At 40.1% G+C, this 23,145-nt stretch overlaps 1 protein-coding gene and 1 long non-coding RNA gene across 3 annotated transcripts in view; one reads left to right on the top strand and one right to left on the bottom strand.

Annotated features, from left to right (window-relative positions):
• Nucleotides 1–23,145, bottom strand: part of CADPS2 (calcium dependent secretion activator 2) — a 300,595-nt gene that overhangs the window by 209,129 nt on the left and 68,321 nt on the right. The window lies entirely within an intron of this gene.
• LOC149919451 (uncharacterized) lies at nucleotides 11,497–19,389 on the top strand. Its single transcript, XR_016463583.1, has 3 exons — nucleotides 11,497–12,142; nucleotides 17,778–17,875; nucleotides 18,429–19,389. It is a non-coding gene; the product is annotated as an uncharacterized LOC149919451 (long non-coding RNA).

Below are 23,145 nucleotides of genomic sequence, written 5' to 3'. Positions count from 1 at the left end.
CAAAATGATACCTTATCTCAAAAGGGAAATATTTATATATGCGCATTATGATTTTTAACCCAAACTGAACATTCTCTTCTGAAGTAAAACATAACAAGTAAAGCCCCGATATTTTTAGTCACAAAAATTTGTTCATAGTACAGATCCGGGGTGCTGCAGAACACTACATATATTTGTGCTCTATCAGGTGCTGTGAAATAAAAAGGCCTCATTTTATGTAATAAAATCAAATACGTTTTAATGAAATACCTTCTTTGGCACAAAACTGACCATTCTGGAGACAAACTGAACTCAGCTATAACTTACTCCTTCCTATGCTTTGAGTACAGTTGTGTGTAGCAACAAAGTATAGGATTTCATTTAAGCAAAACTTCCTTTAATCTTTAAAAATTCAAAAGAGTACTGAGAAGGCATAGAAAGACCAAAAAAAATTGATTTACCAGCCTGAAAAGGAAATTCCTACTTATACACAGTTGTCCCCTGTGCACCTTCCTTTAGTGCACTCACACTGAGGTTCTCCTCTTCATTAGGTAAAACAGCATTGGCACTTTGTTAGCCACAAAGGCAGCTGGAAATTCTTCATTTTTGACAGTCACTGCTGTTCTTGTAGTTCTGTAGAGATTATATTTACACACCAGTCACGTCCTACACCTTAACAGCCAGGGCTCAGTGTGGCTCTCACGGAAAAGGCGGCTGCAGCTCAAAATGCACACTGCACCTCTGGAACAGTAAACTTCTAGACAGGCCAGACATCATCTGAACCACCTTCTTTATCACCTTTTTTATGAAACACAGTTCAAGTTAGGTAACAGCTTTCTCCTGCATGTTCTAGCACAGTACAGTGTTAGGTGGAATAAAACACCATGGCCATTTTACACCAACAGGGGCACTTTATAATGGTTCACACTCAGTAGTCCTGGTACCTTCCTACTTCTATGGTTACAGTTAGTTTCTTGCCATTGCAAATTAATCATAAAATATCCTTGTTTTTCATATTGCCAATCATATCTCTAATTGTATCTTCTGCACTACTGAGAAGCACAGTAAATTTTTTATTACCTATACTTAGAATCACAAGAATCACAAGGTTGGAAACAACCTATAAGATCACCTAGTCCAACCGTCTTCTCATTACCATTGCTACCACAAGCACTAAACCATATCTCGCAGCTCCTCATCCAGGCACCTCTTGAACACTGCCAGGGATGGCGACTCCACCACCTCCCTGGGCAGCCATTCCAGTGCCTGACCACTCTCTGAGAGAAAAAGTTTTTCCTCATGTCCAACCTAAACCTCCTCTGGTACAACTTGTGGCCATTTCCTCGGGTCCTGTTTGTTGCCTGGGAGAAGAGGCCAAAGCCCTCTTCACCACAACCTCCCCTCAGGAAGTTGTAAAGTGCAATGAGGTCTCCCCTGAGCTCCTCTTCTCCAGAGTAAACAATCCCAGCTCCCTCAGCTGCTCCTCATAAGACTTGTGCTCCAGACCCCTCACCAGTTTCATTGCCCTTCTCTGGACACACCCCAGGGCCTCAATGTCTTTCTTGCAGTGAGGGGCCCAAAACTGAACACGGTACTCGAGGTGCGGCCTCACCAGAGCTGAGTACAGGGGGATGATCACCTCCCTGCTCCTGCTGGCCACACTATTTCTAATGCAGGCAACTACTTGGACAGTTATAGGTGATCCCACCAACAGCTCCATTTGTTGTTGCAAACTTGGTTTGCTTGTAAAAGTTACTCCATGCCTTCATTTCTTTTGGCCTCCTGAGGCTTGTTAAGGAGTTGCAAGTAGTGCTGTGCTGGTGCTCGGGAGGCACCCCCAATCTAGATGTGTTCTTTAACAGTGAAGTTCTTCCAATGACTCCATCACAAGCCACTTTCCACCCTTTCCTCTTCCCAACTTGGAATAAAACGCTCAGCTGAGCACCTGCCAGCCCACAGACCTGTGATCAAAGCAGGATGGGGACCATCAAGACAGTAGTGCAGGGATGGTTTGGCCTCTCTTCTTCAAGCCCTGGTTACATCCTGATTTCATTCCTACCACAGACAGCTAAAACTCAGCAAAGCAAAGTGGGCTCGCAGAGCTGTAAGAAATCATAGCATCACAGAAGGGACCCACATAGATCACCAAGTCCAACTCCTGGTTCCACACAGGTGCATTCAAAATTCACACCCTATTTCTGAGAGCAATGTCTAACTGCTTCTTGAGCTCCAGAAGGCTGTAAACACTGTCTTGTGCAGCCTGTGCCAGTGTCCAACCACTGTGGTGAAGAGCCTTTTCCTAACGCTCACCTGAATCCCCTAGACAGAGCTCCATGCTGTTCTCTTGGATCCTGCTGGTATCATTAGAGAGAAGTGCTGAGGAAACAGTAGTCCATTTTCTGGCCGTTGTGGTACAGACACAATGACACTAAGGCCAACCCTGTCCATGGCGGGGCTCACACATGCTTTCCCCTTGTCTGCAGACATTGGTCAAGTTCATCCCCTTCCTCAGGAGCAGCTGCAATGAGGATGGAGTCACCATCTCCAATGTAGCAGCTGCCTCTTCTATCCATCTGCCTCTGCTACTTACTATGCAACACTTTAATCCTACAGTTGTTGAACATCAGTGCACCCACATAAATCTTAAAAGTTTAAAGCATCATGAATCCTACCTTTCAAGTGTTCCCAGAGTTTTTAAATGGTATCCCACACACAAATTACAAGTGAATTTCTGTTGAAGTGTCAAATACTGTCCACCCTACACTACGTCATGAGACCAGTGGGCCAGCTGAGTAGTTATTATCCATCTGCAACTTATTTTTTCATCCCAATGGACTGCAGCTGAGATTTGGAGTATCCTTAAAATGCACTAATGTTAAAAATGAACCTTTTAATATTCTCTTTCTTACATATTAGAAAAATAGTTTGCTAGATGCCACTTAAAGATCTTTTTATGATTTCTTCAGGAAATCCCAAACTATCAGATATAGAAGTACAACAGAGCTTTTTGTCCCTAAGGAGTCATTCTTGTATTAGAGATTTTTTTTTATTATTTTATTTTAAGCTGACTTGAAACAAAGCTAGAACTATATGAATACTAACCATATCATATTGGAAATTAAAATTTAAAAATACAAATGAACAGAAGTACTTCTTTTTATCAAAGACTGAACAAAAGAACTTTGTAAAGGTAAAAAGGACTTTGATGGAAGTCCAGGGAATGCACATTTGTGGATGCTTTTTTGGTTTCTGATGTGCTTTTCTGATGTATTCTCCCAGTGTGCTGAAGTTCCCAATGTACTCCTTGAACTTATAAGAAAAGCAAAAGTGAAGGAAAAAGTATGGCTGTTATTCATGGAGAAATTACATTTGCTTTGAGAAGCAGCATAAAGTTCACAGAATTCAGAGAGCCTAACACTTGATTTGTAGTATGATCAGCTGATAAAAACATTTTAAGTATTTAAGTATTACAGAGCAGGAATCACATTATCAGGGTTTTCTCCCACAGTTTAATGGCTGAATTAGATCTGTGAAAATGAAAGAAATCTGAAGAATGTTAAGCAAGCAACTACTAACAAAAGGTTAAGCAGAAAGTCTGGAGTCAGGATGCTTCTCACAAAGGAAAGCAACATTAAAACAACAGACTCAGTGTTCAATCAGCCTTTAGCACCATTTAGCAAAACCATGTTCCTGTGTTGCACTCAGCTGGCACCTTTGCTCTTTGCTGCTACTGCAGCATCTTCTCAAAGCCACCAACCCCTCCACCCCCACGAGCTCATAAGTAACTCCCATCACAGCCGACAGCTCTCACCTGCTTTTTAAAGCCTTCCTTGCTCCACATTCAATAAAAGGTATTCCCTACTTCAGTCATAACCATGAATGATGTTCTCTGGGACCAGCTCAGCTGTTTTGTTTTATTCTTTAACTCTACAAAGCATAGCTGTGGCCTCTGGAGTTAGTTTGATGAAGGTGCAAAACACTTCTGACAGTCTGGACAACTTCCACAACAGAGTTTAGAAACTAAGTCAGATGCCTAGAAGTAATTAACATTGATTGTAACCAGCACACTTGCTGCTATACCCTAGAGCTGCAGGAAAAACACTGTTCCAGACATGATGGTCTCCCTGTGCTTGTGAGAGTCTGGAAAGAAACTTAAAAACCTCAAAAAATTGTGAAGTGTTTTTTTAGATTAGGTGTCATCATCTACAGATGATCTGCATTATCAGACTACACAAGCAAGATTTTTGACCCAAAATAATATCTTGTGCAGTAGCTTAGTACATCTAATAGCACACATTTGCTATTTTTTATGCTAGTGGACTAGAATTACTGCATTAGGCATTGAAACAGCATTTATATTCTACAAAGAGACAAACAGTTACCAATATGCTTTAACAACTACTTTTTAATAACTATTGCTTGCTGAACTTCGGTGAGAATTGAGCTACATTTTGAGGTTCGCTCAGTATTTTGAAATCAGAAGTATTTTTACATAATTTAAATCCTTAAAATGGTATCAGCTTGCCATTCTTCCTCCTTCTCTCCTTCCTATTCACCTCCCAGAAATATCCTCCATGCAGTATTTCTCCATTTAAGTAATTCTGTCATTATTTTTTTAATCATGGGACTCTGCACACATAAGTACAGTACATAATACAATACTGCTGAAATCAGTGAAAAGAATGTTTTAGTACAAAAGCATTAAATTAAGAAGAAAACAGGAAATTTGTTTGTTTTCAAAATCCGCTGAAGATGACATTACACTGAAGTAATAAAAGGAAACTAAATTTACACTGATGGACAATTGTTGGCTGAAGAGGCATAATCTTCATTTCACTGTTTTCCTCCATTTTTAATACCATGTCTCTTATCATTCTGGAGTGTATTAAGCAATGATATTTTCTTATAAAGTGTAGAGTTTCAAAAAATTATCCCATGCTGCAATTTTTAGAGGTTTCACCTTGTTTACTTCAAGTCTTCAAAGCATAGCAACACATTGGTCATGTCCCATAGCTCAGAAACTAGCAGTCCAAAAAAACCTCTTGCAAATGGAAACATGTGCTACTTCTCTAGGCTTACATGCTTGTAAGCATATTACACACCACTGTACAATACTTGTTTCTTTGTCTTCTTTTTCAAATTGGCACAAGCAGCTGTCCAAGTCTCCTTGCATTTCTGCTCCTGGTAGGCACACACTTCACAGGCTCACACACTGCAGTGTTTGTGCCTGGGGCATAACACAAACGCAGCTGCAGTGACAACCACAATAAAAAAATGAAGAACTATTTCAACCAGAAGCCATTTTATTTTTTTCTGGATTCATTCGTTAAACTTGTCTAGCTGTCTTTGTGGAACAAGCATATTTTGTCCTCCTTTCAAGGCTGACAACAGTTTTTGCACCCTGGTGAGGCACAGTAAATTACAAAGTGTTGCCTATATGATAACAGTTCTAGCTTACTTGTGGAGCAAGTAGTAATAGCTCTGCTTGCTAGAATCACCACTATATTATCTTTAAAAGTCCAGTCTCCCCTTGTACTAAAGAATATCGAAGCCTCAGAGCTCACTGGCTGTCTGAAGTGTGTTGAGGGATTGTGCACCACGGTGCTGGCCCTTGAGTGGTACCAGTACTCTGGAAAAGAACTGTTTCCAAAGAAAACTGCACGTACCAAAGAGGTCCAGCTTCCATCCTGTGGTACTCTGCTCACACAAGCAGTGTATGTTATCGCTGCTCCAGATCTGCAGAGGCTGATCCACAACAGAATATTCAACATCAGCAGCCAAAAGTGTTGCAATACATCCACTTCCCAAAGATGAGGCTTGAGCATCTTCATGCTAGAGGCTTGACTCTGCCTGAGGGTATTCATATGCATAAAAATGACTTCTGATTTGCCACTTGACCATGGCAGTCAGAAATTAGCTCACACACAGGTAAAAGATCTGCAGAAATAGATCTGCACATTTCAAATTGCTAAGATGCTTGCTTTGTTGAAATCTGTAAGACTGTAAAAGACAACCTTCAATTAAAAGAATGCTTAATAGTTCTGAGTGCTAGGACAGTGACATCTACTGATATACTGCCAGGTTGCTCTGAGTATTGCCTTCCTCCTGCCTAGGATGTTGTAAGTATGATGCCATGAGTCTAAAATCACATCACCTTGGTCCTTTCATCATTCACATAACTGTGGAAAGAAATGTATAAATGTCATCTGAGACTGAGCAGTTTCCATACAAGTTTAGGCTTTTCCATCCAGCAGCAATCTTTTGCTAAAAAAAGCAAGAGGTATAGATGATTCTCAAGACCCTCAGATACAGAAAAAAGAGCAGATTTGTACACAGAGGATCCAGTGCCTCTGAGATCAATGTTTCATAGACAAAACTGGCACTCCAGCCTTCAGTCCAACAAGAAGAGGTGACCTTGAAGTGACTGACAGTATGTCACAAGAAACCTGAACTACGTGCTAGATGCTTGATCACCCTCTTTCTAATGTACTGACTGATACAGAACATGAACACCAATGAAAATATTTTATATTCAACAGCACACAATGCCAAAGGGAGGGAGAAGGTTTGAACCTCTGAAGAAAACACTGGTCTACTTGCAAGTCAAATTGGGGGATGCCTTGAAACATAAAAAATAAATTTTCATGTCTAAGGAAGAAAAAAATCTTTAATTGAGAGGTACCTGGACCATCTCTTCTTCACTGAAAGAACTGCCGGCATGCAGGAGAATAGATTTAACTAAATTTAAACCTTTAGAAAACTTAAGGAGGGAGCTTGGTAAGAATCTTAGCTTTCGTAACCAGAACAGAAGGCGTGCATAGACAGCTGGAAACCATAAGCCACCTGAATGAGAGAGAGGCATCTTTATAGTTCTCTGGTTTCATACTTCTACTTTCCCTGGCTTGAGTTAGGTATCATACAGGTAACTGGAAAAATAAAATGTCAGTCCTCACCCAAGCATATGGCCAATTAATAAAATGGAGTCCTGGAAGATGAATGCCTGAAATATGTGCCCCATTCCCTGTCAGAACTTCGTAGTAGCGAATAGGCCCTAATAGGCTTGAGAAAGGAAACTAGGAGCATTTTACTAGCACTATTATTCATATTGGAAGAACTTTGGCAAGTAGTAAGATATCAGGGTATATGCTTGATCAAGTAACAAGGTGAAGCCGACAAATCAAGCCAGAGAAGTTACCAATTCTAGACTCGGAAATTAGAGTAGATATGAAACAAGTTCAATTCAGGGACACAGAGCCAAGGTTTCCCTTGACTATGGAAGGAAATTCTTCCACTGTGCAAGGCCACAACATGCTCACTGTTTTTGGTTATATCCATCACCATCTACTTGGCAAAGAAATCATTTGCAAAACTGCATCTTGTCAAAGCATGCTTTCATGGTCAGTAAGTGAAATTCAGCAAGCATTAGGAATTGATAAACACACTTGAGAAAAATCCACAGCTGTTCAAAATCAATAGCCCATATTTCCATCTGACTTGCTAAGGAACTCCTCAGTTTGCTGATTTTTTGCTGTTAAGTGCTATCCAAAATACACTAAAAAATACGTTAGAAAACAGCACTTTATTTCTTAGGATAGTGTTCATCTCTTAGGACCCAGTCCTTCTAGATCATAGGCATATGATCCAATTCCTTCCATTAACTTTGAGAAGAATTGAGACAAGTGGGAAAGTACAGGAAGACAAGAAAATATTCCTTCACATCACTGACTATTCCTCTAGAGTAATTGTGGTTCTAAATTTTATTCCACTTGACTGAAAAGTGGAAGTTAGGTGACAGCTTTTATCACTGGTGTTGCACAGGGCTCATTTGGTCAGAGATTAAAAGAATTGGCTTTTTAATTTCCCTATTACTATTAATGCTCTCCTGCACTAATCATTTTCACCCAAGTATGGATTAATAGCTTTCTGTTTGAATGAACAACCTCCTATCTAGCTGTTTTTAAACAAAGTACCAGGCAGCCCATAGTCAGTGTAGATACTCTGCGACTCAGTCCCTACACCCCACCACAACACCTCACTACTTTCATTTTTAAAAAGCACACTGTCTCAAAGTATAACTTTTACTCGCCAGGATCATTTTCTTGATTTGTGATTTAAATACTCTTCCAGTGCAGCTGAATGCTGAGAAAAACAAATGAGCAAACAGAAATTGGGCCAAAGCTGCTCGAAAGGTCATCCCGTGAACTGTTTGTCTGTCTCTGTTTCAGCAACCAAAAAAAGTGTCAGCAAACCCTTAGAAATGGAACTGCACCTGACAGAAGTGGTACTACATTCACCTACCTGGGGCTTTCTGAAAGATAAGCAACTAACCTGCCACTCTCCTTCACTGTATTACTTAGTTTTGGTGGTTTGCATATTTTGGGGAGTGGAAGCAGTAGTGCTGGGCAAGAAGGGTTGAGTTCACTTAGTGGGCTTTAAGGAAACAAGCAAAGAACTGACACTGCATGAGTACTGCATTGGGTAGCTACTGGGAAACAAGACAGAAGTAGCTCTGCACAGCCCCTTGTGAGTCTTGCTGGGTTAAATGGTGTTGTCTTGTATGTGCATGTATCATCTTTTTCCTGCTGTGATTCCCGATCCTTAAGGAAGGAACACACGTATGTTTAAACTCACCCTCTTTCCAGTTAAGGAAAAAATTTATTTCACAGCTCATGAAGGGTAAAATCATTTTAAGAGTGTTTCTGAGAATTAGATGTAGTGTGTAGAAGTGGCCAAGATCTCTGAGAAAGAACCACAACTGAGTACTTCTTTCCCAACACCAAAAAGATAGGTTTTCTGTAGCTGTTGTCTCCTGTATGAAACAAAAGTTGGGGGGGACAACAACTGCCTGGATATACCACTATATGTTTAGAGCTAAAAAAAAAAACAAACCTAGAAAGTCCCATCATCACTGAAATGATGAAAGTAATAGAAAATAGGTTGAGCAGAAGAAAAGAAATTCAAAACTGCTGTAGGTAATAAAAACGGTGGGATAGAAGATGAGTGAATAAAGAAGAGATGCAAACCAAAGGAAGATTAAAGGAATAAAACTCCATCTAGTTTGTAATGTAGCAATGCTAAATACTCAGTAAAGAGAAAAATGAAAGTATTAGAATGATGTCTCTCTCTGTACTTACATACTAAGAGAAAGGAACCATTCAGAGGAGAATACGAGCAGGAATTGCTACTCCATGCTTCACTATGTAATTCATCCATGTTAGACCCCTTTCCTTGTGTTAGGAAAGGACATGTTCAGCCATAGGGCAACTCAGAGTTCCTAATGTGGGTTCTGCCCTGAAGGAACCTCGCTCTCTCCACAATGAGGACATGGGGGCCTGGAAAGATTCATTGTCCACACTGTGCTACAAGCATCTCAAATCAAGCGGTGTGAATGCTTTCCAGAAGTTTCTAAACTAGCAAAACAGAAGACCTCAAAAGATTCTGGGAGAAAAAGAACTGAATGGCAAAGTCAATTTTATATACAAGCTGTTACAAAAGACAATATTTGCTTTGTGACAGAAACACATTTGATGTTACAGAAATTACCTTCTTCTCCCAGAAAAGAACCTGTATTTCAGAGCTTCTATTCTAGGAGGAAGTCATGAATAATAGGATCTGAATAAAAATGCAGGGAGGGACAATGCATCATGAAAATGGAGTACCTCAGGAATTGTTTGTTTTGGTTTTACACTTCAAATATGTTATGTCTAGACTTTTATCTTAAAGCCATACGCCCATTATAACACATTTCTATTCCGGAAGAGGGTCTGAAGGCGATACAGAGCTGTTACTCCCCCAGGCTATTGGCATCTACAATATAGCTGTAAAGAGTAGCAATGTAAGTATTTTTATTCCAATAAAACTTCCTTAAAATGTCAGCCTTTATCATAAATAGTGACTCATCTTTTCCCCATTATAAAGTGTAATCTTTTTGTGACAAAAAGCAACAATACATTTTCCTTGATTAATTTTTCACAAGAGTGATCAATTCATGGTGTTGGTAGAAAAGTTATACATAAAAGCTTCAAAATGCATTCTGAATCTTAAATTCTTCTTTAAATTTAATAATCACCCAGCTGGTTACACATCAGACGGCAACGCTTCACCGAAAAGATTAATGAACATTTGGTCCGCAGTTTAATCCCTCTAGATTTTAGCACACAAAGTGCAAACTTTTATAAATTAGACTATTTTTATGCATTCCAATTATATGTCGTGGTCCAAATAGCTTTAATGGCAACTTTGAGGCTCCTTAGTCATAGTTTGCTCTCTCTTCGGATTACTGAATTTTTGTAAACAATTAGCTCCCTTCAGTACAGTATTCTCCAGACCTTTTAAAAAAATTTAAAAATACATCATTCCAGAAATGCCTTTATTATTACTGTTATTTTATTTTACAATCATCAGTCATTTTGCCTTGCTGGTAGTATATTCTGTGCTGAGGAATTCAGGATGCATAATGAGCAATGACTTCCCCATAGCCCCTGTGACCAGTACCAGCCTCCAGCTTCCACAGCAGCACTCTCCACCTGCCAGGTTCCCACATCCTGACCTCTAGGGTGCCCGTCCTGTTCAGTCACAAAAAAAATCCCAAAGGATGATACAGCTGTGGTAAGAAAGCTGGCATTCAGCTGGGATATCATCACCAGCCCTTGTCTGGGCAGCTGAAGTAAAGATCTGTGCATCCCCAAGAGCAGTGCTACCCCTAGCGATGAGTCTGGGGTAGAGAACTGAGGGTGGAAAGAGAAAGGAAAAGCCCCACCATCATGACACTGTTAGCAGTTATTAGCAGTAATAATACTACAGCTCTTTCCCTTTTCTCCAGTTACAGGCACCAGCTTCAACATAGTAGAAACAGACAGGAAGTTATCCTTATTCATTTCTTTTAAGTGCCAGTAGCAGCTAAATGGAGATTCCAAAATGTTTTTAAGCAAAACTAGCCAGTGCTTTGGCAAGAAATGCAAATGGTAAACAAGTCAAATGTAATAAGCAAACAAACATTACCCTCCTGCTGTAAAAACTGTGCTACTGATGCCAATATAAAGCTTAAGTTATTTGGTTATTCTGACCTGCCTGTTAATGCATTTTTAATGTGCAGAGAGAACAGCACTCATCTCATGTCACCTCCAAGGCTAAATCCTTCAAAGCCAAAGTCTGATCTCAAATTCTTCTCATTTTACTTTTCTTTTTGTTATCCCACTCAACTTCTAGTCATAATTCCACTGATGCATAAGGTTTTCATTTTTATTAAAGCTTCTCCTAGACTATTCTGAAAACGTATTTCCCACTTACTTATTTAAGATGCAGACTTGCACTGATCTAAATAGATTTTAGAAAAAAAGGTAACTCAATTCCATGTCAGGGTATTTGGAAACATTTGCAGTATTTGTCTACCAGCTTCTGAAACACATCACAAGAGCCTTCTGCCATCTCCAAACACAGATTTTCTAATTTGATGCTCTAAAAAGCCCAGGATAATCTCAAAAGGTTTGTTTTCTATTTTTATTTTAGTCATAAATTTTATGACAGGCAGAAATGAGGTCTCTATCATGGCCATTTCTAAACATGATTGTACCTTCCCAGACACTTATATTACAAAAGGACTGACACACTGTGATACTTGTGTACTAGGTTAATCGCCATTTAAATAATGAAAAAGTTCATTTAGTAGAAAATTTAGAGCTGATATTTTTGGTGTTCTTATAGAATTAATGTTTCCATATGGCAACACAATTATCTCACCCTTACACTCGTTAAGCGTAAACCCTATAAATCATGAAATTGGTAAAAGGCCCATGACTTTTAACGGACAGAGGACAAAATCAAAAGAAACAAAGCTGTAACATAAAACAGCCTACTAGAAATAGGGCCTAACACTTGATGCAACCACTAAGCCAACACATAAGGGCCCACCAAGAAGTGAAAGGGAAGATAACTCTCTCTTGCCTAGTCAAAGAACAAAAAATAGCATTTAGAGGATCGGTGCATGCGAGTTACAGAATCCAGAATGTTGGAATAAAGATGTGTCACAGAACACATTGTAGTGCAACAGCTGCAACTATTATGAAGCACACAATCTACTAACAAATACAACAGAAACAAGCTGCCTTGGCATTAGCTGAAGCTGCCCCTCTCCTTGCCCAGAACATCCAGCTGGTTTTGGCAGGTACTTCTTCACATGTTAACAGAGCCAAGCTTAACATCTTTACCTTCCAAGATAGTATATATTTTGGCAGTTTATGTCCAGAATCTTTCTGCATTAAATTACATCTAAATATTGGAGCTCCTGGGCACAAAGCAAGGTGTAGCATCTTATAATCAAGAAGCAATTAAAGCTGCAGTGTCGTCAAGTAAGAGACTTGGCAGTCAAACAGTGACAGAGACAGCTCTTAAACACATTGTCAGAAGAGACGAAAACTTCACTGTCACTCTCAGCCTTTGATCTTTTGAGATGCAAAGGATGACAGACACCAAAATAGAACCACACACAGCTGAGCACCTCTGCTAGGTTTGAACAAACCCAAAGCTGTCAGTATGCCTTAATGTCAGCAGCATAAATAGATACCAAAGTTTGACTAGATCTTGGTTTGAATTCATTTCAGTAAAGATTCATCACAATTTTCCAACCAGTAATTTTCTGCATTTAATTAAAAGCAAGATGCTACTTTAAGAACAGCTGCTTTTACCTCTATCATTTCTGATGAGACTCTACATCAGATTTGTCCCACCTTCAGTATAAATTGAGCACAACCGAGAATATCAAAGCTTCCAAGTTCTAAAGCTTTGTTTTATTTAAAAAAAAAAAAAAAAGGTTAAATAGTAATCTAGAGGAAGAAAAGTTTAAATACAGAGAACTCATATCCATTGGGAAATGCAGATAAAACAGCCCTTGAACTCTGAATGCACATTCCAGCAGCCCAACATGATGGACCCCTTTCCACAGTTTTTTTTTTTTTTATAGTCCAGAAAATTTCACTGACTTCCTGGCCCCATGAAAGTCAATTTCCTCATTATTGTCCACTAGGCTGAGTCGGCACCCTGCTGACTGGGTGCTCACCGTGACCCAGGTTCCCTGCTCACTGCCTGTCTCCATCTTTCTCCTTGTCCCAGCCTGCCTACCATAAATTCCCTTCACTCAGTCTCCATCCAGGAGGACAAAGCCTCCCCTTTATCAGAGGTTTCCCTGACCCCGAGAGCAGTGGCCACAAAAATGCAGTTGGTCCGCTCCTCTGACCTGCTCAGAAACACTCAAAAATAATCATCAACAAAGCAAACAAAGACATCAAACCAGAGGCATCCTCCATTATGCTGTTTTTTTCCACGAACAGTTTATGACAGTGTCCACGTAGAAACATCCTGCCCACAGAGTTATCTGGTACAGAAGCCATCATGTGAACAAAGAAGCCAGCTTTGTGAATTATTTTCAAATATTGCACCATTCCAGTCAAAAAATACCTTAGTCATGCCCAGTTTGCTAAAACTTCGATGCTTGTATTCATTATGCTTCATCTACGGTTTGGTTTGTTTATTTGCTTTTATTCTTATACATTTTAGAGTAAATCTGAAGGCAGGCTTCCAGTGCTACATTATTCAGAGAAGAAACAACTAAGGGACTGGAGAGCTTCAAAATAACCCATTGTACTAAGAGACTTCAGTCTGAATGCTATATAAGCAATATTCCAACACAGCAGTAGAGAAGAAATCAATGTCATTAATCTTAAGCCCAATGGAACTGAGCAATTGACTTTCTCATCTTTTTAGATGACATCTTCTGGTTCATTTCAATTAGGACCAGAGGACAGTAATTCAGGGTGGGTTTTTTTGGTCTTTTTTTCTTTTTTTCTTTTTCATTTTATCTAGTACGAAACTCTGAATGCTTTGCAGAAGGAAGCTACATTTCCTAAGCCATGCAAATAGGTGTAGGAAAGAAATGTGCTATAGATCTGAACTGCAAGTACACACAGATAGCATCTCTCCCCTTCTCCCTTGACATTTTCTTTTTTATTTCTGCTGAAGTTCACTTCACAACGTAAAACCACGAGCTACATAGTACATGGAGTGTATAATACAAAAGCCCTTTAAGTCTGCTAAATACAAGTCAGAACAATTATGATTATCCATACCTAAAAGTAAAAATAATATTACTTATTAAAAAAGAAAATTGATGTATCTGAGTGGGCAAAGCTATAAGTTGCAGAATGCTGGAAAATGACAAAGAGGCAGGGATGACAAGCTCATTTAGCTGTTGTCTAATTAGCTTCCAAAATACTGTTCAACTAAGAGTTCTTCCAGTGATTTAGGCTGAAATATGTGACAGAGACTGTTTGTGTACACACACAAATAAGACAACATTTATCAAGGCCATTCATATTTTCTTCGATTTGCCCTGCAAAGTACTAATAAGTCATTAGCAATGAGAGGTAGGCAAGTAGAGAATTTTAAGACAGATTGTGATTGGCAGCCACCAAAAGGCAGCCAATATATACAGTGCTCCTAGACCTCACAAGGCCTTTCAGATGACTCATGTCTGCAGATAATATTGTTTAGAAGATCCAGTCACATAAAGTAAGGTAATGATCCAGCTGAAAATGAGCAAAATAATACAAAAACAGATAATATCCCAAATCAACCTGCTCCATCTCTCAGCCCGAGTTAGTTTTCAGATGAATGTGACTTACTGCATGGATGTGCAGCACAGACTGACTGATGCCAATAGATTTCACTAAGCTTGCTTTAAAGAAACTCTCAAACTGCTGTCTCTGAAAATACTTAGAAACACACAAATGACTTCATATACTACATCAGCATATGAGGAGTTTTGGCATAACATTACACTGTGCATAGATGCTTAAACATGAGGAAAACTGATCATATCTAAAATCCTACTCCTCTTCAGAGTTTAAGTGCCAAGCATCAGGCTGGAGACATGGCTTGTCTTACATTCTTGAACACTATTCTGAAGAGAAATGCCATGAGGTGAACCAGAGGAAATGAAGACTGGCATGGATGAACAGGGAACTTTTGCTGAGACTTCAGGGCAAAGAGAGTCTACCTCTTGTGGAAGAAGGGACGGGCAACTTGGGGAGAGTACAAAGAAGTTATTAGGATACGCAACAAGAAAATTAGAAAGACCCAACTTTAACCCAACTTAGCCATTGTAGTAAAAGACAAAATTTTTTTTTTTTACAAATATATTAACAGGGCTAAGGAGAATATCCATCATATACTGGATGCGGCAGGAATGTGATCACTGAGGATAAAGAAAAGGCTGAGGTTCTCAATGCCTTCTTTACATCTGTCTTTAAATTCACACCAATTATTCTCAGGGAACTCTACCCTCTGATCTGGGGTGGAGAATAGAATAAAACCCTCATAATACAGTTGGAGACCCCCAGAGACCTTCTACTCCATCTAAACTGTCACAAGTCCTGATGGGGGCCTGAGGGGCCTGAGGTTTCTGGCGGAGGTGATTGCCATGCTGCTTTCCACCATCTATCAGCATTTCTGGTCAACTAGAGAGTTTCCAGAGGACTGGGGTCTTGCAAACGTGACTTTCATCTACAAGAAGGTTCGTAAAGAGGATCTGGGGAACTACAGGCCTGTCAGGCTGAACTCAGCGCCAGGGAAGGTTATGGAACAGATCATCTTGAGCGAGATCACATGGCAAGGGCAGGACCGGGGAGATCAGGTCCACGTTCAGGGAAGGCAGTTCCTGCCTGACCTACCTGGTCTCCTTCTAAGATTGAGTGATCCTCCTGGTGAATGAGGGAAAGGCTGTAGCCATAGTATGCCTAGACTTCGGCAAAGCCTTTGACACTGTTTGCCACAGTATTCTCCTGGAGAAGCTGGCAGACTGTGGCCTGGACAGACATGCTCTTTGTCAGGTAAAGTACTAGCTAGAGGGCAGAGCCCAAAGAGTGATGGTAAATGGAGTTAAATCCAACTGGTGTCTAGTCACTACTGGTGTCCCTCAAAGGTAAATACTGGAGCCCATCCTGTTTAATAAATGTGCTGATTATCTGGATGAGGGGATCGCACGTACTCTCAGTTAGTTTGCAAGCTGGGATTAAATGTTGATCTGCTGGGGGGCAGGAAGGCCTTACAGAAGGATCTGGACAGGATGGATTGCTGGGCTGAGGTCAGTGGGATGAAGTTCAATAAGACCAAGTGCTAGATCTACTTTGTCCACAACAAACCCAGGCAACGATACAGATGTAGAGCAGAGAGGCTACAACACTGTGTTGGGGAAAAGAACCTGGGAGTGCTGGACAGTGCTTGGCTGAACGTGATCCAGCAGTGTGCCCAGGCGGCCAAGAAGGCCAATGGCATCCTGGCTTGTATGAGAAAAGTGTTGCCAGCAGGAGTGGAGAGGTGATCATCCCCCCTGTACTCAGCACTAGTGAGGTTGCATCTTGAGTACTGTGTTCAGTTTTGGGCCCCTCACTGCAAGAAAGACATCGAGGCCATGGAGCATGTCCAGAGAAGGGCAACACAGCCTGTGAAGGGTCTGTAGAACAAATGGCTGAGAGAACTAGAATTGTTTAGTCTGGTGACATTAACATATCCATCTAGGAGTGTGTAGCCTGTAATTCTCATCCCTGCTCCTAGGCATGTTAATGTGTTTTAACCAGTGATCAATTCACCTAGAATACATAAAACAAGAGCATGAACAAATTGGTACAAAGAAACCCTGAAGACAAAATGCCAACAGAAGAGACTAAAAAATAGAATCACAGAATCCTTAGAGTTGGAAGGAACCTCAAAAGGCCATCTAGTCCAACAATTAACAGGGATATCCACAGCTAGATCAGGTTGCTTGGAGCCTGATCCAGCCTTGCCTTGAAAGTCTCCAGGGACGGGGCATCCACCACATCACTGGGCAGCCTGTTCCAGTGCTTCACCACCCTCACTTTCAAAGACTTTTTCCTTATATCTAACCTAAATCTACTCTCTTTAAGCTTGATGCCATTTCCCCTTGTTCTATCACAACAGACCCTGATAAAGAGTCTGTCCCCTTCTTTCCTGTAGCTCCCCCTTAGATATTGAAAGGCCGCCATCAGGTCAGCTCGCAGCCTTCTCTTCTCGAGGCTGAACAGCCCCAGCGCTCAGTTCTGGAGGAACTATTACTATTAGAATTCCTTCAGTCAGAAACTGCTTGCAAACTTGACATGATTTGTTTTCATAGTCAGAAAACAAATACCTGACCTTCTGAGCAAAGAATCTTACTCAGTTACCACATAAAGGAAATCTAGCTTATAAATCATAAATCATGGGAGGTACAGTCTATTTTGACCTGAAGGGCTCCAGTTTGCTCAAAGAGCCACAGAGTTAATTACTATCCCACTAACATTCTGATAGTCCAATTTTATCTTCTTGTTAAAAAGAAAAAAATATGTATATCAAAAAGCCGTGTCTCATTTTGGCAGATTAAAATTGGTTTAATAAAATTTATAGGAAGTAAATGGCACTTTAACCTATGGCACTCATTTTTTCCCTTTCGAATTGTATGAGCTATTTAAAGTGCTAAATCAAAGGCAAAGAATGTGCATCTTTGCCTTGGTAACTATAGTATTTTTTCCCCTTTCGATGAATACTTTTCTTATCAATCATCTCCTACACTTCATATGGTTTCAGTAATACTGACTGTTACCACTTCTTGCTGTTTTACTCACATAATCAGTTTAATTGCAGCCTTTCCTTCCTCTTTAATATGATTGCTTTCACCTACCATATTTGCAAATCACGGCCTGTGAGTAATCAATGTGTATTAAACAGATCCTAATTTTCTCTCTCCCAACCAGTGAAATTTACCAGCTTAAGCTTCAAGAAGCTGCACTTCAGGAACTGCAAGAGCTGTTGCATTTACTCCAGCAGCTTTGCTGAAGACTCCTTAACATCTGTGAGCCACTTAAGATATATAATAAAAATAGAGATAATATACATATATATTATATGTGATGCCCTTTATTATGACTCTTTTGGTTCTGTCATATCCTTTCTGGAAACGGAACAACTAAAACAGTAGATAGCCATCACTGTCGCAAAGAATAATGATGATCTTGCTTTCTTTCTTGAGCAGTCTTGCTTCTGTAGAGTTATCTCTTGCTCTTTACAGACCCGCTTTGGTTCCTGTCATCTGAAAATGTGTTGCACCTTCCTGAAGGTGTCTGTCACCCTCCACTGACTACAGGGAGCATTTGCAAAACCGCACACTTAGATTTTACAGCTGAACTTACTGAAAATTATTTTCAGCTTCACATGCTCAGCTGAACTGAGATTTGTTTGAATTTATTATTTAGTAACTGATTTTTACAGAGGGTTTTTTTTTTTCCCTATTCCTGTTTGTAAGATATAATATTACAATTGAACTTACAAAATGTATTCTTGCAAAGTGTTTCCTTCCTACTGTGATTTAATTTTGAAATACTAGTACAACCTTTTTCTAATTTTAGGTATCAGCAACCCAGATCTTTTTTGGTTCGGGTGAAGACCGTCTTTTTCATACAGCTCTCTGTCAGCTGAAAGTTTTGCTAATTCTTAACAAGCCTCCTCCTCCTCCTCGCAACATTTTCTTCATGAACATACTGAAATGCTCCCAGCACATGGCACAGAGCCAGCTGAACAGGCAGGACTAGCTTCAGAATGCTGCTATGGAAATCCTGCTCTTTAAATACTATTTTTACATGACCCAGGAAGAGTTTCTTCACTTTAGAAGTCTATCCTGTATGAAAGAGGACTGCAATGAGAAACCTTTAAAGAGTTATGGTATTTCAAAAACAGCTCCATGACATCTTCAACCAAAAACTGATAATTTTTCCAAGATAATCATTTCCCTCTTTGAAATTAAGAAATTAACAAAAATTAAGAAGTCAGTTTACCCTACGCTCAAACTCAAATCAGTGTCCAGCATGAGATGACTTCTCCTAACTGTGAAGCTGATTTTGCTGTAGTCCTTATTTTGTAGATTGCTGCTCCCATTACTGCTCTCACAAAATACGTTTATATAGCCTTATTTTTGCTTTGATGTGGTTTTTTTGTTTGTGGGTTTGCGTATTGTTTTTTTTTGTTTGTTTGTTTTTTAACATCTTTTCCTTGAGACCAGATACCTCACCTCATTCTTCCAGCCCCTACCCTTCCCTAACACCTCAGTGGTAAAGCCAGCTCTGCCCTGGCCTGCTCCTCCCCCAGCAGCTCTCCTCAACACGCTGTTAACAGACACGGGGGGACCTGCAGAGCAGCCCCAGGCACCTCACACACTGCAGAAGTCTCAGAGAAGCTAGGAAACAAGTGGCCTGTCCAGCAGCATCGGACACAGAGAGCACCTAGTCACCCTCAGAGCAGGATTTATTGCTGTTCCTACTGCAGCTGAAGCAGCATGAAGCATACTCAGCAGAAGCACGGCTGCTGTTCGAGGTGAATGGCAGAAGAGACAAATACAGCTGAAAGTGACTCTGGAGGGCTCCTGGCAGACTTCGATCTGCCTCCTGAATGGTGGATTTTTAACACTGTCGAGTGTTGTGGAGTATGCATCAGTCCTTTCCCTCACAGGAGGAACAGTGTTACTGGAAATAACGAACTGGAAATAACCACAGAAAACTCCCACAGATACTGGCATTTGGGGAATTTGATTAGGTCAGTTAATTCCCTCCCACTGAACAGATAATACTAGAAAACCCCATCTGAAGTCCTGCTTTTCCAAACACCGTACCTGATTAGTATTCAAGAGCCCCCAAAATTTCAAACCAAACTCTATGTAAAGGAAATGCCATTGCCTTGTGAACCCGGATGAAAGCACTGAGAATCTCAGCAGTTTCCCCAGCTTAATAATAATGTACTGAGTCTCTGGATGGACTTGTTAGTTGGCTATGTGTGTGCTGAAATCTAGAATTCTCCCAGTCCTCCTTGTAGCTGTTCTTCATGAGTGCATTTTACACCACTGCCTGGCCATGCTGAGGACAGCCACCCTGCCCACCAGCCAGCAGCCAGGAAACAGCCACACCACCTCCGGTCATACCTCTACCCCCAGTGGAATTACTCCCAGTGTGCCAAGAACATTTCATCACAGTCATCTTCAGAAGAGTCACTGTGACTTTTTCAGACCTCTGTTTTAAAGCTTCTGGTATATTCAAGACCCACTTTACCGTAATAATGCCTCATCAGTTACTGTACTGATAAAGGACGAAAAAAAACCAGTTTAAGCATAATGTGCACTCCTTCCAAATCACTGGAGTGGGCTTGTCTCTCCAACGTTCCTTCAGAATTACATCTGTTACAGGATCACTGATTCCTGTTTCTAAAAATGTTTTAAAAGTGGATACATAAAAACATTTTAAAGAAATAACCAAGACTGAGCTAAAAAAAAACCAACAGTTCCATTCAAACCATGGAATGGCTTGGGTTGGAAGTGATCTCGAAGATCATCTGATTCCAATCCCCCTTACCATGCGTTGTCAACTACTAGATTAAGCACTAGGTCAGGCTGCCCAGGGCCCCATCCAACCTGACCTTGAACACCTCCAGGTATGGGACACCCAAAACTTCTCCAGCAGCCTGTGCCATTGCCTTACCACTCTCTTAGTGAAAAATTTCCCCGACATCTAATTTAAATCTCTCCTCTTGTAGTTTAAAAGAATTTCCCCTTGTCCTATCACTATCTACTATTCACATACACCTTCAATACATATAAATATTATCCTATCAATCCTGTGATTCCATTGATATACTGGTGTATCAAAGTAAAAGAATGCTGTACACTAAAGTTCTCAGTGTTTCCTCAAAGCAGTGGCATATGAACACATGGCAGACAAATGAGACCTCTCTGATACCTGTTCTGTGCAGAGAATGCTTTTGGTGCTGAAGGTAACAAATTAAATTCCATCTCAGGAGCTGTCATCAGGCTGGCTACACCATTATTTTGACAGGACAAGTGGACTTCTTTTTTTAAATCATCAATTCCTTTGTCATAGTCTGTTGTGTGGAAAAGGGAAGTTGTCTTCACTGAAAGCTGTTAACTTGCCCTCACTGCTGTTTACCCGGACCTTTTCTGACAGTTTAACTGCATCAACTCAACAATAACTTCTATGATAATTGAGGATAATAAGCAAATTAGGATAATGTCCAAAAACTAAGCATGCTATATGCATTATTTTTTTTAATTAATAGTTACTTTATCTTTAACCTCCATACATGTTATGAATTTGTTAAAACTCTTTTTTTTCCCTAAGAAATTTCTCCTTACTGCTTACACTGAACACAACCCTCAGCCTATGCAACCACCTCTTTCCAGACTCCTCTGCCACTGTAAATTACTGTCATTACTACTTTTAAAAAGCATTAGATCTGGGCTCATAATAATGTTGGAATACAACAACAGGCTCGTGTATTTTTTTTCCATGTACCTTATTTTTTGACACATGAAGTTATTCCAGTCCCTTTTCACATTTACATACCTATCATTCAGATGTCCAGGACCACTTACTCAGATTTGTAACTGTTGAATTTGAACAAATTTTGGAAACAGCCCTTGTCTTCTGTCTTCAGTTGAGGACAGACAGATATACCTTCCTCTCCAATAGAGGAGATCATGTCTGAAGAATTACTGGGAAACCTAGAGTTGCCAGCAGTCTTCATATTTTAAAAGTCAAGAGAGAGGACTAAATGAAACTGTGCATCTTCAGTTTGAGAGCCATAAAACAGTTCTGAGCTCGAAAACACCCACAGTCATCAACCTGACTCTGAAGTGATATATACAATTTACTCTTTTCAGAATTAATAACAGAACCAAAAGTAACTGCATTTCACAATGAGTAAGAGTTAAAATATCTTCCTCTGAACTGCCTGGAAATTTCTCTGTGGCTCCTATTCAAAGGAGCCTTATCTTTTTTCAACAGGCTGTCTTAAAACAGCTGTGACAACACGTACATGCATTTTTCCTCTCTTGCTGCCATTTTTTGGGTAAAAAGTCTGACCCAGTCATCATCAGTCTGCTTGGTAACACTAACAGACAATTCAGTCTCTTCTTCCCAGGCTCAGAGGAGCAGCTAGATGCCAGCCACACACTTGTTGGGTCAAGATGATCATGCTGGCATAGCAGAAGGAGGGCAACCTGCCTGCAGCTCTCAGACCCCTTTCATTGTGATATTACCAAGGGAAAAAAAGGCCATGTGCTTGTTCCGACTTCATCCTCTAGATGTAAGCCTTATCTTTGTTTAATGCCAGAAATGAGACATCCTTCCAGGAGAGAGCAAGACTTCTCACAGAGACTCTGAAGTGACATCTCAGCACTTCTTTCAGAGGTACCCACAAGAAGGAAATTTATATCTATACATATCTGTGTCAACAGCCACTGCCATGAATCCTGTGTGTTTTAAATTCACTCCTCCAGCAGCAATAAATGCTCTACTCATGCAGAAGGATGACTTGTCTTCTGAATGAAGATGGACATCTTACTCATCTTTTCTTGGTTGGTTGGTGTGGTCTTGGCTCTCCTTTCCTTTCAGTCTTAGCTTCAAAATTTAGCACTAGTGTCAGCTAAGACCAGTACGACAGCAGTGCCAGGAGCTCTTCTGAAGTCAGAACAGTTTCTTAAGTTTCAGGGGAGAAGAAATTCCCAACAGTGGCATTGTACTGAGGAGGAAGCTGAAGGTAAAAGATGGAATTTGCAGCTACAGTGTAGATTTTGATATTCTTTCAGCTGACATATGAAAACAATGAGCTTTCTGGCACCTCATCTAAGACATTATTTATCAACAAAATAGGTTGGTATCAAATGAAAAGAAACATGTAGTTTTAATGATGAAGTTCTGCGTTTGAAAATTCTTCAGACAGAACGACTTGATAGAGAAGTCCTTGCATTTAAAAAAATAAAATAAAATCATACCATCAGATGAGCTACAGAGTAAATTGAGCATTACTAATATGAAGAAGGTGTAAAGCTGCTGTTGTAGTTACTGATGCACATCACACCCAGAGAGACAAAGGAGTATATTTCTGATTAGGTACAGATAGTTATCTGAAGCTTGTCTTTAATTTCAGTGTTACAGTCATGGAAATGAGAATTAAAAACTGGCAAGCAGGGAGCCAGTCTACTCTTTTTGACCTTTCTCTGGAGTAAAGGAAAAATGAAGTTAAGAAGTGACTCACACATACTCAAAGAAGTAGGGGGGAAGT

This window comes from Phasianus colchicus, chromosome 1, assembly GCF_987193195.1.
Source record: "Phasianus colchicus chromosome 1, bPhaCol1.hap1.1, whole genome shotgun sequence".
Taxonomy (NCBI): Eukaryota; Metazoa; Chordata; class Aves; order Galliformes; family Phasianidae; genus Phasianus; species Phasianus colchicus.
The sequence above is the reverse complement of the archived record's forward strand: the minus strand, read 5'-3'. Positions and strand labels throughout refer to the sequence as shown.